This window comes from Euleptes europaea, chromosome 5 (assembly GCF_029931775.1).
Source record: "Euleptes europaea isolate rEulEur1 chromosome 5, rEulEur1.hap1, whole genome shotgun sequence".
NCBI lineage: Eukaryota > Metazoa > Chordata > Lepidosauria > Squamata > Sphaerodactylidae > Euleptes > Euleptes europaea.
In genome coordinates, this window is record NC_079316.1 from 110,276,917 (window position 1) to 110,292,228 (window position 15,312).

Here is a 15,312-nt window from a genome sequence, read left to right on the forward strand (position 1 = left end):
ATAGAATCAGAGAGTGTGAAGGGGCCATAGAGGCCATCTAGTCCAGCCCCCTGCTTAATGCAGGATCAGCCTAGAGCATCCCTGACAACTGCTTGTCCAGCCTCTGCTTAAAGACTGCCAGTGAGGGGGAGCTCACCACCTCCCTAGGAAGGTGATTCCACGGTCGAACAACTCTTACTGTAAAAAAATATTGCCTAATATCCTTTTTGCCTGCAATTTAAACCCATTATTGTGTGTCCTATGATCCTATGCTGCCAACAGGAACAGCTCCCTGCCCTCCTCAAAGTGACAGCCCTTCAAATACTTCAAGAGAGCAATCATGTCCCCCCTCAACCGCCTCTTCTCCAGATTTAGGGTTGCCAACCGCCAGGTGGTGGCTGGAGATCTCCCGCTATTACAACTGATCTCCAGGCAATAGAAATAAATTCCCCTGGAGAAAATGGCCGCTTTGGCAATTGGACTCTATGGCACTGAAGTCCCTCCCCTCTCCAAACCTCACCCTCCTCAGGCTCCACCCCCCAAAATCTCCAGGTATTTCCCAACCTGGAGCTGGCAACCCTATCCAGACTAAACATTCCCGACTCCCTCAGCCTTTCCTTGCAGGGCTTGGTCTCCAGGCCCCTGATCATCCTTGTCGCTCTCCTGTGCACCCGCTCCATTTTGTCCACATCCTTTTGGAAGTGAGGCCTCCAGAACTGTACACAATTAAAAGGTCATAAAGCATCTAAGAGCAGGTACATCTGCAGATAGGAACAAGTATTCTCTAAACCAATGGGTGTGTGGGTGTAGATACATAGATCCCCTGTGCACGCATCGGGTCTTTCCTGATGCATGAGGTGATGCCACATCACAACGTTTACTTTTCCTTTTATCCCTCAGGTCATGAGCAGAGCTTGGACTGCAGTACTGCAGCTTACCACTCTGCGCCACGAGGCTCTGTAGATACATAGATAAAGCTAGCCATAAATCCCAGATTTTAGTTCTGATGCTTACTCTAGGTATCGTTACATTTACTAAACGGCACAAATTCTGCTGCCATCTCTCCAACCCCACCCCACCCTGGATACCTGCTTTGTTCGGGGAAAGGATCAGAGACAGAACTATTGACAGCAACAAAATGAGAAAGCAGAAAAATATCAGAAGTAAACTCCATTAACGGGGCAGTGGAGACTGGCACGGTGCTTCAGGCAAACAAATAACGTCCCCGTGATCAATAGAATCGAATGCTGCTGATATATCACACAATCTCAAGACTCCGCAAGGCAGAAGAGTTTGCACGAATAAGTCAACCTTTGCAATCTCTTCTGGGAAGTCCTGGCAGTGCGCTACTCTGCAAGGGAACAGAAAGCATGACCCTGTGACCGAAACACACCATTGGAACTGCAACTGAAAATAGAAGAGGAATCCCACATGGCAATTCAGACATCCCTACAGCCTATCAAACACTTGGATCTTCCTTCAGTTTTCTTCCCTCTAGATAGTAGGGTTGCCAGAGACTAAATGGGGGCTGGAGATCTCCTGGAATTGCAGCTGATGTCCAGTCTACAGGGGTCAGTTCCCCTGGAGAAACAGCTGCTTTAGAGGGTGGACTCTGTGGCATTATACCCCACTGTGATCTATCCCCTCCCAAAACAGAGGAACTGTTTGACCACCGTGTGAGACAGGATGCTGGACCCTCACTGGTCTGATCAAGCAGGACTCTTCTTATGCACTTATGAAGCAGCTGCTCTCCATGAGATGCTACTAAAGCAATTGAGCCATCCTACCGGCTCCTGGGCATGACCCACAGCCGATAACCAGCACCATTCCATGCCCTGCCTGCAAGCTTCTGGAGTTGAAAAGGAAACAGTACTCAACTCTATATGCAAAAATATCAAAAGTGAATTACAATACAGTGAATATGACAGTGGATTGCAAACAAAGACTTACAAACAACCTAAACAAAAATAAACATTAACATCAAACATAAAGTTCATCAACTGAGTCCAAATGACTTCTAGAGGATATAAAATCTCATTTATAGTCCATTGGAACTTGCATGTATCTTGATGCTTAATTTTCTAAAGATCAAGTGATATCTTGATTCCTTGTTGAAGGTAAGTAAAGATGGAAAACGCCTTCTGGAATTTTTTGAAACGTTTTTTCGCATATAATGCTTCTTCAGCCTGTATGATTGAAGTTTTAAGGCGCCAAACTAAGGGCTGCAGCTTTCCTTAGCAAAGTTCTTTGGCCTCTAAGTTCCTCGAGATGAAGCTTCTGGAGGCATGTGGTTGATTGCCACCAGAAACCAAATGTTGGACAAATGCTGGCCTCATTGGCTTTGGTTCGATCCAACAAGGCGATATTAGGCTTGTGGGCTTAAGAGAGGCACCTGGTTGGCCACTGTGTGAACAGACTGCCTGACATGATGGGTAGGGTTGCCAGGTCCCTCTTCGCCACCTCCAGGTGGTGGCTGGAGATCTCCCGCTATTACAACTGATCTCCAGCTGACAGAGATCAGTTCCCCTGGAGAAAACGGCCGCTTTGGCAATTGGACTCTATGGTGCTGAAGTCCCTCCCCTCTCCAAACCCTGCCCTCCACAGGCTCCACCCCTAAAATCTCCTGGTATTTCCCAACCCAGAGCTGGCAATCTTACTGCCTAGCTATAAGGAGGGAAAGTGTGTCAGGTTTCATTCATGTGTGGTATAAAAAACAAGCTGAAACTGCTCCCTTGAAGTGACATTTTGCTATGCGGGAGATATGCAAGAAAATTTATTTATTTTTAAAACTTCTAATCCACCCTCTATCCCAGCCAAGGCTGGGCTCAGAGCAGCTAACATCCATTAAAACATCATGCAGTAGTTGACACAACATAATATACAAACATCATTTCAATTCCAAGCCAAAGTTGTCGGACACTAAAATTAGCCCGGAAAGAGCAGTCAGGATAGGGCTGCCAGGTCCCTCCTCGCCACCAGCGGGAGGTTTTTGGGCTGTAGCCTGAGGAGGGCAGGATTTGGGGAGAGAGTCCATAGGGTTGAACTGCCAAAGTGGTCATTTTCTCCAAGTGAACTGATCTCTATCAGCTGGAAATCAGTTGTAATAGAAGGAGATCTCCAGCTAGTACCTGGAGGTTGGTAACCCTAGTCCCCACTCAAATCAGCCCAGATGATGTGAAGGGATGGGGACCTCAAACCTCTGCCAAATGCTGCTGCTGACTTTAAAGGTAAAGGCAGTCCCCTGTGCAAGCACCGGGTCATTCCTGACCCATGGGGTGACATCACATCCCGACGTTTACTAGGCAGACTTTGTTTACGGGGTGGTTTGCCAGTGCCTTCCCCAGTCATCAACACTGTACCCCCAGCAAGCTGGGTACTCATTTTACCGACATTGGAAGGCTGGGAGGCTGAGTCAACCTTGTGCCGGCTGCCTGAAATGGACTTCTGTCAGGATCGAACTCAGGTTATGGTACTGCAGTACTGCAGCTTACCACTCTGCGCCATGGGGCTCTTGCTGATGACTTTAGAGTAGAAAAAAAAAGCAGCATCAAGGTTGCTTATTGAGGAACATATAGAACGGAAGTAACATCTGGTCTAGGTTGTACCATGTCAATTTGAACATAGTATCAGCACCACCCAACCAATCCAGATCCATCCCAGGGTTTTTTTTTTTTGGGGGGGGGGGTTGCTTTCAGTGTGGAACATCCTCGGCCATATGAATCAGACCCTCAGTCCATCAAAGTCAGTATGGTCCACTCAGTGGCTCTCCAGGATCTCAGGCAGAGGTCTTTCACATCACCTACTTGCCTACTCCCTTTAACTGGAGATGCCAGGGATTGAACCTGGGACCTTGTGCATGCCAAGCAGATGCTCTAACACACACACACACACACACACACACACACACACACACACACCTCAGTGCTGCTGAAAGATCATCCAATCCCATCCCTATACAGCAGAAATCTTCCATACCCCAAACAAATGTTTACAACACACAAAAACTTCCTTTACCAACTATTACGTACTCTATTCAGAGCCTTTCCCCCCCTTTTTTGCGGGGAAAAAAATCAAAGAGATTAACAAGAGAAGTATGAAATTGCACATGGATGAAAACAGCCATCTGGCTATCTCCTGAAAAATATTCTGCTGCTTTTAGATGGGGGCTGGGGGGGGGGGGGAATTGGGCTAGGCAAACTGGTGAAAAGACCCTTTCTTTCCTGCTGGAATGCAGAAAAACTGTCCACCAATAGTACCTGGTTGATACGCCCTGGAGAATGAGTAGGGTTGCCAAGCTCCAGGTACTAGCTGGAGATCTACTATTACAACCGATCTCCAGTCAATAGAAATCAGTTCACCTGGAGAAAATGGTCGCTTTGGTAATTGGACTCTATGGCATTGAAGTCCCTCCCCTCCCCAAACCCTGCCCTCCTCAGGCTCCTCCCACAAAACCTCCCGCCGATGGTGAAGAGGGACCTGGCAACCCTAAAAATGAGGTGGTAAAAAGTTGTTGGTGGTTGAAACAACACTTCAGACTGCAGGGGGTGGATTCCACTTTTGAACGATCCTATTCATTAACAAAAAAAACCTAAAAAACTCCCCGAAACTAGAACGTTAGTACAGAAGGGAGAGTGTGGGCGGTTTCCATTTGCAGGGAGTTTTTGGTGTTCTTGTTATACAGGGAAACAGTGTAAAAGGGAGCTATCCATTCAGCCGCCTCAATCTCTTGCATGTGTAAATCATGCATAAGAGCTGAACTGCCAATTCTGGCTTGGAAAATTCCTGGAGATTTAGGGACAGAGCCTGGGGAATGCAGAAGGAGCTCAGAGGAAATAGGATGCGGCAGAGTCTACCAGCTGAAACTGCCATTTCCTACAGGGGATCTGGCTTCTGCAAGTTGGGAGATCACTCGTAATTCTGGGACAACTCCAGGCCCTACTGGGAGGTTTGCCCCCCTACCCAAGAGAGGAACAGCCAAGTGGCGGCTCTATCTGCAGACATGACCTGCCACTAATGGATCGGGTTGCCAACCTCCAGGTACTAGCTGGAGATCTCCTGCTATTACAACTGATCCCGGGCTGATAGAGATCAATTCACCTGGAGAAAATGGTCGCTTTGGCAATTGGACTCTATGGCATTGAAGCCCCTCCCCTCCCCAAACCCCACCCTCCTCAGGCTCCACCCCAAAAACCTCCCGTCAATGGTGAAGAGGGACCTGGCAACCCTACTAATGAGTCCCCGGGGAGGGGATTGCTCTGCAGCACCCATTACCCCATGAGCAAACTCCAGGCCCAATTAAGTTCCTTCTTCCAGGAAAGGGTTTGCAGGTTTCAAGGAATGCAGATATTTCAAGAAAGAAAGCAATTGCAGTTGCATGCCAGAAGGAAAGGCAAACATGGGTGAGATCAAAATACCCCCCAGTAAGGTTGCCAACCTCCAGGTTCTAGCTGGAGATCTCCTGCTATTACAACTGATCCCCAGCCGATAGAGATCAATTCAACTGGATAGAATGGCCACTTTGGCATTTGGACTATATGACATTGAAGTCCCTCCCTTCCCCAAACCCCGCCCTTCTCAGGCTCTACCCCAAAAACCTCCCGCAGCAAAATACAAATTTCTCTAGGATTCTTCCTCCTGGTGCCAAATAGAACGGGGATAACCCCTATTGATGCATTATCTGAAGTTCCGTTAAAGGCAAGTTTGGATACGCGGTTCAGCCAAGAAATGTTCAGGGCAAGAGGTTTTGGATCAGGGCCCCTGAATGGCTTCAGTTCAGCTATGGATTGGATGCTCCTGATGGCCTGACTTCCCTGGCAAATTTGGAGCGGTCTCTGCCAGCAACAGATAAGAATCAGGCCCTGGGGCGAATGCGAGACAGCCCTCCACTCTGCTGCCGAAACCAACCAATCAAGGCTCTTCCTTCCCTGCCATGCCTATTTCGGCTCACCAACATGATGGATGGGAAGGTGGCCGAGTTGGAATTCCCCCTCCTTAAACCATGGCCTAAGGGGAATACCACAAAACATGGTCCAGGCCTTGCTAGGGTTGTCAACCTCCAGGTGGTGGCTGGAGCTCTCCTGGAATTCAAATTCCCCCTTCATAAACCATGACCTAAGTCAAGTGACTAAGGGGCATATCACAAAACATGGACTGGGCCTAGGGTTACCAACCCCCAGGCAGGGCCTGGGGATCTCCCAGAATTACAACTGATCTCCAGACTACAGAGGTCAGTTTCCCTGGAGAAAACAGTATCTTTGGAGGAGGAGCAGAGTTGGTTTTTATACCCTGATTTTCTCTACCTTTAAGGAGTCTCAAAGCCGCTCACAATCACCTTCCCTCCCTCCACAAAAGACACCTTGTGAGGTAGATGGGGCTGAGGGAGTTCAGAGAGAACTGTGACCAGCCCAAGGTCACCCAGCAGGCTTAATGTGGAGGAGTGGGGAAACCAACCCTGTCCTTGAGATTAGAGTGCACCCCTCCTAACCACTACACCACGATGGACTCTATGGCATTATACCTTGCCGAGAGCTCCCTTCCCACCCAAAACCGTGCCCTCCCCAGGCTCCGCCCTTAAATCTGCAGGAATTTCCCAGCTCAGAACTGGCAACCCTAGCAGGGCCGCCCCAACCACAACGATCCTGCTTACTCAACTTCAACTGCAAATCCACAATGGCCATTTTTAGATCCCATTTAACAAAGACTGATTTCTTTAGCTTTGTATCAATTTATTCCAAATACAAAAAACAAAACAAGCCAACAGCAGGAACTGGCAGGCATTTCACTGAGTCTGGACTTAGGTTTGCCAAATGCATGCACTAAACGCGATCCACACAATCATAAATTACGAAAACGCATTCCAGTCCTAGATTGACACAGAAGATAGATCATGTCTTCACCGCCAACCAGATTCCTTAAAAGAATTTCTTGTGGGGCCTGTTTTTTTCCACGCAAGACAAGCAAAGGAGAGATTCCTTTAAGAGAAAGATTCTTTGCTGAAATAATGCAAACTAATGTAAAAATTTTGACGTGCCATTCCAGTGGCTAATTGCTTTGGGTGATGGAGAAATTTTGGGGCATGCCAACCATTCAGGGGAAGGCCGTTGCGGCTTTGCCCACACCCACCCACACATAAACTGTTCACCATGGTTACAGGCAAACGACACAGGTAAATCAGCAAAGAATGAACAGAAGAAGTATAAATGTCGGGTCGAATCTTTGGGAGCTATCTAGGACGAGATTTCTCCCCTCATGATAAAAATGATCCCAAGACCAGAATGGCATTACCAAATAAATAAATAAATCAGAATGCATTCACACACAAAAATGGCAACGCAGTCAAGTGTAAACTACGCATAACCCTGCCCCTCTTCTCTGGCGAACGCTCCTCTTTCATCCCCATGCTCTGCCTTTTCCATTTGACAACACACTGCTACCCACAATGCTCTCTCTCACGCACGCACGCGCATGCACGGACACACAGCCAAGCACGCACGCACACACACACACACACACACACAGAGGCTGGGAGGAAAGACACCCACCCCCTGACACCCCCTCCCATCCCCTCCAAGGAAGCCAACTTACCCACAAGTTCTGTTTCATTCACAACTAGACGTCCTCTGTTCTCCCCACCCCGCCCCCACCTCAGCCAGGGAGGGTGGGCTCTCTCCCCTCTCTTCTGTGGCAGGGAGGGAATAAAGGCCCCATGGAACTGGAAACACTGCTAGGCAGAAACCCGTGGAGTGCAGAACAAAGAAAAAAGCCAGGGCCACCTTAATCTCTGCACAAGGCAGCCAGGAGCTATTTTCAAGCTGGTTCCCTCGCCTCCTCTGAGGGCATCCTGTTCTCTCTCTCTTTCTCGTTCTCTCTCTCTTTTTCCTTTGCCTGTCCGGCTCCTGCACAACACACATCAATTATTCATCGCTTGTCTCCCCGTTTCCAGGCAAAACCAATCACAGATGGAGCCTTTTGCTAATGGGCTCCCGCCGTACACGCCAACAGGCTACTTGCGCTCCCAGCGACAGCCCTCCAGAGACAATAAAAGAGAGAAAGAGAGAGAGAGAGAATCAGCTTTAGAACTTGGCACTGTAGACCTGGAACGAGCCAGAGATGGGGCATGCGGTGGCACCGGCGTGACACTGCTGGGGGAAGGGGAGCAGAGCATGTGTGCACGCGAACGTGTGGCAACAGCATCATTATGAAAGGTGGCACCTTTAAACACCCCCCCCCCCACCCTAGATAAGAGACTGGGGAGGCAGGCAGGAGGGGATAACCGAACACTAAAGGAAAATTTCTCACCTCAGCTGCACGTTCTCGGGGATGATGGGTTTCCTTTCGCTGTCTCTAGTGGGTCCATCCCTTCGGCTCCCCCATCATATCCATCTATCACTTACGTGAGCACGCACGCACACACACACACACACACACAGATACACACACTAGCGGAGACCGCCACTTTGCCAGAAGGAAGAGAAAAAAGAGGAGGGGGGATGGTTAGAGAGAAAAATACAGGCAATCTCGCCTTTCAAACTTGCAAGGAGGCGTGGGGGACGGGAATATCAGGACAAAGGGTTCTGTTTTCTGGGGCGCAGCCAAAAAGCTCAAACCAACCCCCCCCCCCCATCCCCGCCATCATCAATGAATCAGAAGCAACACTTGTTCGAGTGTGTCTAGCAAACCTTTACGGGTGCCTGATTGGGAAAAAAGGAATAGGGGAAAAGAAAAGGGGCTTCTCTAGGAGGGAAAGTCAACGGGTGGAATGGATGGATGGATGGATGGATGGATGGATAGATAGATCCATACATACATAGATAAATAGATAGATACATACATACATAGATAAATAGATAGACAAACAGATTTATTAAACACAGTCATACACCAGCATACAACGGGTAGGTTTTTTTCCTCCCATCCCCGGTTTGGAAATAGTCTCGACTATATCCATGTAAGTAGTTGTGCTGATTAAGAGTCCAGAATGAAAGACACTTCTGGTTTTAGGTGGTATTGGAGACGTTGGAGGCTTCCTGCCTGAGCCCCCCGCCAAAGGGGAGGAGGAAGTGAACAGACACCACCTGTACCAGATTATGAATGGTATATGGGCATAATTTTGGCATGAATCACTGAATGGGAGAACAACAACAAAAAACCCCGAATAGCTGCATCTTCTTCCTGTGTAATCGATTACCACGGTGGAATATTATGTCATGGTGGGTGGATCTGGGGCCAAAGTTTAATTAGGCTTTCTTCATCGCATTCGGCAGGTAGCCCTGGTGGGAATATTCCCCTCCCCCGCTTTTGCAAGCCTTTATGTAGTCGAAGCTGAGCACAAAAAAACCAAATAAATAAATACAAATGGGAAGCAATTGCAGCCAAATTGTTTGCTCGTCATTCGCACGTGTCTGGAAACAGTATGGCAGAAAAGGACAAATATGCATGATTAGCTTGCAGAAAAACCATAGTTGCTGTACAGCCGAATTCCAGATAAATGTGTTTTTCTTTGACCTAATTATTTTCTCCACATTCTTACACTGGAAGACTGTAATGTGGGAACCAGCCAAGGACAGCAGAATGCTTAGGATGCTTCAAGGAGTTCAACTCAAGTTATCTGTATGCTTAAGATTGCCAACCTCCAGGTGGTGGCTGGAGATCTCCTGCTATTACAGCTGATCTCCATCTGACAGAGATCAGTTCACCTGGAGAAAATGGCCGCTCTGACAATTGGACTCTATGGCATTGAAGTCCCTCCCCTCCCCAAACCCTGCCCTCCTCAGGCTCCACCCCCAAAATATCCAGGTATTTCCAAACCTGGAGCTGGCAACCTGATGTATGCCGTAGTTCTGGGAAAATGAAGGAAAAGGACAAAACATGGAACCAGACACTGAATTCAGCTTCCTGAGATCTTTCATTATCTTACACATCGGGCCAACTTTCTAGTCCTCAGGGCTGCAAAGAAAACATATGGTCGCGTGGACGACATCTGACAAAGTCAGAAGGGCAGCTGAGAAAGAGCAAAGTTCCTTGCACCTCAACCTGACTACAACACAAGAGGAGAGCTATGCTAAGGAGAGTTGCTCCCTCTTAAGCCCACTGATGCTAATGGGTTTAGAAGGATGCTGAGGATGGCCCTGTGTATTATGTGGTGGTGGAAAGTGCCATTGGGTCACAGATGGCTTATAGCAACCCCATAGTGTTTTCAAGGCAAGAGGCATCCGGAAGTGGCTTGCCATTGCCTGCCTCCGCATGGGCTAGGGTCGCCAACTTCCAGGTACTGGGAAGTCAACACAAACAAAAATCAATGGTGCAACAGCCAAGCTAAAAAGAATATAAAGCAGCATGAAGGCTCAAATTGTAACAAAATATATAATACAACATACAAAGATGAACCCTAAATCCCTGCATAATGCCAATGGGAATCCACAAGTGTGAAATTAAGCACAATAAAATGTACAGTCCAGCTATATATACACACAAATGTCACAAAGGACACAAATCTAACAATGGAAAACAAGAAGTTCAATCCACAACATGTGTGCATTGCAGAGTAGAAGCACACAGTCCGTATGAAGCATAGGATCCAATGGAGCAGGAATGCGAATTCTAGATAATTAAGCACATTTCAAAGAATCTCCTTCAGCTTGTCCATTGTTAATTCACACAAAATACTCCAATCAAGAAATGGGTGGATAAATCTGCAAATAGACCTCAGAGGGTTCAGTCTTGCTCTTCCTTGCAAATAGGTAGAGTTGCCAGCCTCCAGGTTTTTACTATGACATCTTATTAAATATGCACAGTCTTACTCTTCATCCGATTAAGAAGAGCAAGACCGAACCCTCGGAGGTCTGCAGATTTATCCATCCATTTCATGACTGGAGTATTTTGTGTCAACTTCCAGGTACTAGCTGGAGATCTCCTGCTGTTACAACTAATCTCCAGCCGATAGAGATCAGTTCCTCTGGAGAAAATGGCCACTTTGGCAATTGGACTCTATGGCATTGAAGTCCCTCCCCTCCCCAAACCCCGGCCTCCTCAGGCCCCGCCCCAAAAACCTCCCGTCAATGGTGAAGAGGGACCTGGCAACCCTAGCATGGGCTTAGAGAGTTCGGAGAGAACTGTGACTGGTCTCCCAGTAGGCTTTTGGTGGAGGAGTGGGGAATTGAACCCGGTTCAACAGATTATTGTCTGCCACTCTTAACCACTACACCACGCTTGCTCTCTCCCTCTGTCACTTATAAAGAGATTGAAAAGTGAAGAGGCAAGGATACAATCATGGGCCCTTCTTTTGAAGTTACAACTGGGCTGCAAAATTGGCTGTGAATACCCAGTCTTGCCTTTAGAGTGGTAGAAAAGGGCAAGAGTCCAGTAGCACCTTAAAGACTAACAAAATTTTCGGCAGGGTATGAGCTTTCATGAATCACAGCACACTTCTTCAGACTCTGTTCACATACAGGCCCTTAATACGCTCCAATAACCTGCTATTAATTCATTTACCCCAGAGGTGTTATCTTCAGCACAGAACCAAAAGCAGCTCTGAGATCAATGAATGCAACATATAGCTGCCTAGATAGTTCATGTGCATATTTAATAAGATGTCATAGTAAAAAAAACAAACACACACACAAACACACACACAATGGTTTAAAGCTGAATGTCCCCACCTAAATCCAATTTGTTCTAGAACCAGCAAATCATTTTCAGACACCCACTCCAGTGGAATCCGACAGTATCACCCTGATGTAGGATTGGCAGATCTGGGTTGGGAAATACCTGGAGATTTTGGGGGCTGAACCTGAGGAAGGCAGGGTTTGGGGAGGGGAGGGTCTTCAATGCCATAGAGTCCAATAACCAAAGCAGCCATTTTCCCCAGGTGAACTGATCACTGTCGGCTGGAGATCAGTTGTAATAGTAGGAGAGCTCCAGCTAGTACCTGGAGGTTGGCAACCCTGCCCTGATGTGATGGTGTCACTTCTGGGTTCAAGTGACATTGCACCATTGAAGTGACAATGGTTTCCCCACCCATGATTTCTCCATTTTTTTCTTCGCTGCCCTACTGAACAGTGGTGGGGGATCATGGCCTCTGGTCTGGAGGTCTACTACCAGAGTAGAAGACCTGGCTGACCTAGTAGGAAGAGAGGCGCTCAGACCACACAGACTTTTTCAAACTGCCACCAGCCTCAGTGTTGTTGGGGGGTGGGGTGGGGTGGGCAGAATCCCAGGGGGAAAAACCAAAAAGAAAAAATAAGGCCTTGTTCTGATCACAGAGTATCTAGAAGTGACCCTTGTCACTTCTGGTTAGCTCTAGGAATTGCCAGGAACTCTATTGGCAGAACGAAGAAGAAGAAGAAGAAGAAGAAGAAGAAGAAGAAGAAGAAGAAGAAGAAGAAGAAGAAGAAGAAGAAGAAGAAGAAGAAGAAGAAGTGGTTTTTATACCCCGTTTTTCTCTACTATTAAGGAGTCTCAAACCGGCTTACATTCCCTTCCTCTCCACACAACAGACACCTTGTGAGGTAAGTGGGGCTGAGAGAGTTTGGAGAGAGCTGTGACTAGCCCAAGGTCAACCAGCAGGCTTCATTGGGAGGAATCAAACCCAGTTCTCCAGATTAGAGTCCACTGCTCATGTGGAGGAGTGGGGAATCCAACCTGGTTCTCCAGATTAGCGTCCACTGCTCTTAACTACTACACTATGATGGCTCTATCTATTTTTCTTTTTAAAATTTTCTCCCCAGGATGATAACAGCCCTGGCCCCAGTTTCCACCTGCTGATGAGGCGAGCATGGACGGACAGCCAGGGCCTTAATTGCCTGGAGGTCTCCCACCATAAGCAGACAAATGGGAACCCTTCTAATAAGGAAAAGTAATACTAGTTTACTTTGTAGGGTTGAGATGAGAATCACTGAGACAACATAGAAAAAAATCTTTGCACACTTAGGAAAAAAACAACACTGTCCATTTTTCTTTGAGCAGCACATGCAGGATTGAAGATGGGATTTTGAATATTTTTTTCCCTAGCAGGCACATTCAGACTGTTTTAAAATTCAGCGTCTTGACAAGACATAAACATGATTTTCAGTTCCCCAACCTCCTTCCTTCATCCCCCCCCAGCTTATTTACAAGTTTACTTTTCTTTTAAGAAAAAAAAGAGGTTTGAATTGTGGCCCGTAAAATTGATATTAAATAGGGTTGCCAGGTCCCTCTTTGCCACCGGCGGGAGATTTTGGGGGCAGAGCCTGAGGAGGGCAGGGTTTATGGAGGGGAGTGACTTCAAAGTTATAGAGTATAATGGCCAAAGCAGCCATTTTCTCCAGCTGAATTGATCTCTATCAGCTGGAGATCAGTTGTCATAGCAGGAGATCTCCAGCTAGTACACATGAACACATGAAGCTGCCTTATACTGTATCAGACCTTTGGTCCAGCCAAGTCAATATTGTCTACTCAGACTGGCAGCGGCTCTCCAGGGTCTCAGGCAGGGGTCTTTCACATCACCTACTTGCCTGGTCCCTTTAACTGGAGAATCTGGGCCTTGAACCTGGGACCTTCTGCATGCCAAGCAGATCCTGAGCCACAGCCCCTCCCCTGGATGTCGGCAACCCTAATGTTAAAAGTGATGTTCAAATTAAAATAAGTCATGTTTTTATATTGAATTAATAATGATACACTACAAAGCCGGAAGCCAAGAGTCTTTCCCTCTTTTCTGAAGGAAAAGTAGCCGTTTAAGTTGTGGCCAAAACAAAAAACAGCTTTTTCCTGACACGGCATCCGGTGGTAAAAAGCCACTTCCTTTTCAAGCACAGCTTTCATAAAAAAAACCCTACTGAGCCATCCTACTGAGAAATTGCCAGGGATTTTATTTGGCTGACTTCAATTTTAACAATAAGTGGAAAGTGTCAGGAAAAGGTAACTGGCTGACACTTTTCTTTGCAAGCAGTTATTGCACGTTGCATAATGCGGATATTCACTCTGAAAGAAAACCGGATACCATTTGTAAAAACAACATCCATGATGCGACACTGTTAAAGGCACGGCATTACAGGCTATCACTTTTTCATCCAGATGGTGCTTTGATTCACGAACTACCTGTAGAACTGAGAAGACGCACGTAGGGTTGCCAACCTCCAGGTGGTGGCTCCCACTATTACAACTGACCTCCAGGTGATAGAGATCTGTTCCCCTGGAGAAAATGGCCGCTTTGGAAGGTGGACTCGATGTCATTATACTCCGTTGAAGTTACTCTCCTCCTTAAAACTCCGCCCCCAAAATTGCCAGGTATTTCCCATCACAGAGCTGGCAACTTTAACTCTGTGACATTACACCCCTGCTAAGCTGCCTCCCTTCCCCAAGGGCCACCTTTTCCAGGCTTGACCCTCAGATCCACTGGAAGAGGAAGAAAATCAGGGTATAAAAACCAACTCCTCCTCCTCTTCCTTCTTCTTCGATTCTCAAACTGTGCATTAGAGTGCAGTGGTGTGCTATAAGAAGGGATTTAATGGGGATTGGAAAATTAAGCCACTGCACAGCTCTGGTCCTAGTTGCAGAGGGGCCCACCCACCTAGAGCTGCCAAGCTTCATCCCCAGCTCCCAATGCTCACTTCTTAGGAAAACCTGAAAGTGATGGTGGGAGCTCTTGGAATTGCAAGAAATTCTGTAATTTTACCATAGAATTTCTGGTGATCCCTAGAGCTCCCCACAACAGACACCTTGTGAGGTAGGTGGGACTGAGAGAATTCAAAGAGAACTAATTCTGGCCCAAGGTCACCCAACAGGTGGAGGAGCGGGGAAAGCAAACCCAGTTCTCCAGATTACAGTCTGCTGTTCATGTGGAGGAGCGGGAAAACCAACCCAGATCTCCAGATTAGAGTCCACCGCTCATGTGGAGGAGCCGGGAAACCAATCCGGTTCTCCAGATAAGAGTCTGCTGCTCATGTGAAGGAGTGGGGAAACCAACCCGGTTCTCAAGATTACAGTCCGCTGCTCATGTGGAAGAGTGGGGAAACCATCCCAGTTCTCTAGATTAAAGTCTGCCGCTCATGTGGAGGAGTGGGGAAACCAACCAGTTTCTCCAGATTAGAGTCTGCCGCTCTGAATCGCTACACCACGCTGATTTACCTATGTGGAAACCATAGAACCAACATTTTAAAGGGTAACATGCCACATCCCATGGGCAGCAAACCCCATACACATTTTTACACTCTTCTACTTCGCTCTAATAACAAAAGATAAAACGTATAGTTTCAACAGGACCTACACACCCTTGTGTTCTTGCACAATTCCTATGCGTTTCCATCAGCCGTGTGTGTTTCTGGTAAATTTGTTTGCAATATATGCATTTTTGACTTG

At 47.2% G+C, this 15,312-nt stretch overlaps 1 protein-coding gene across 8 annotated transcripts in view; it reads right to left on the minus strand.

Annotated features, from left to right (window-relative positions):
* The window catches only part of ZMIZ1 (zinc finger MIZ-type containing 1), a 314,832-nt gene that overhangs the window by 125,996 nt on the left and 173,524 nt on the right, over positions 1-15,312 (minus strand). The window contains exon 1 of one of the 8 annotated variants that reach the window (XM_056849853.1): positions 7,752-7,833. The exons of the other annotated variants lie outside the window; for them this stretch is intronic. The gene's annotated coding sequence lies outside the window, so the exon portion shown is untranslated. Of the gene's footprint in view, positions 1-7,751; positions 7,834-15,312 lie in introns of those variants that run through there. 8 annotated transcript variants of the gene reach the window in all.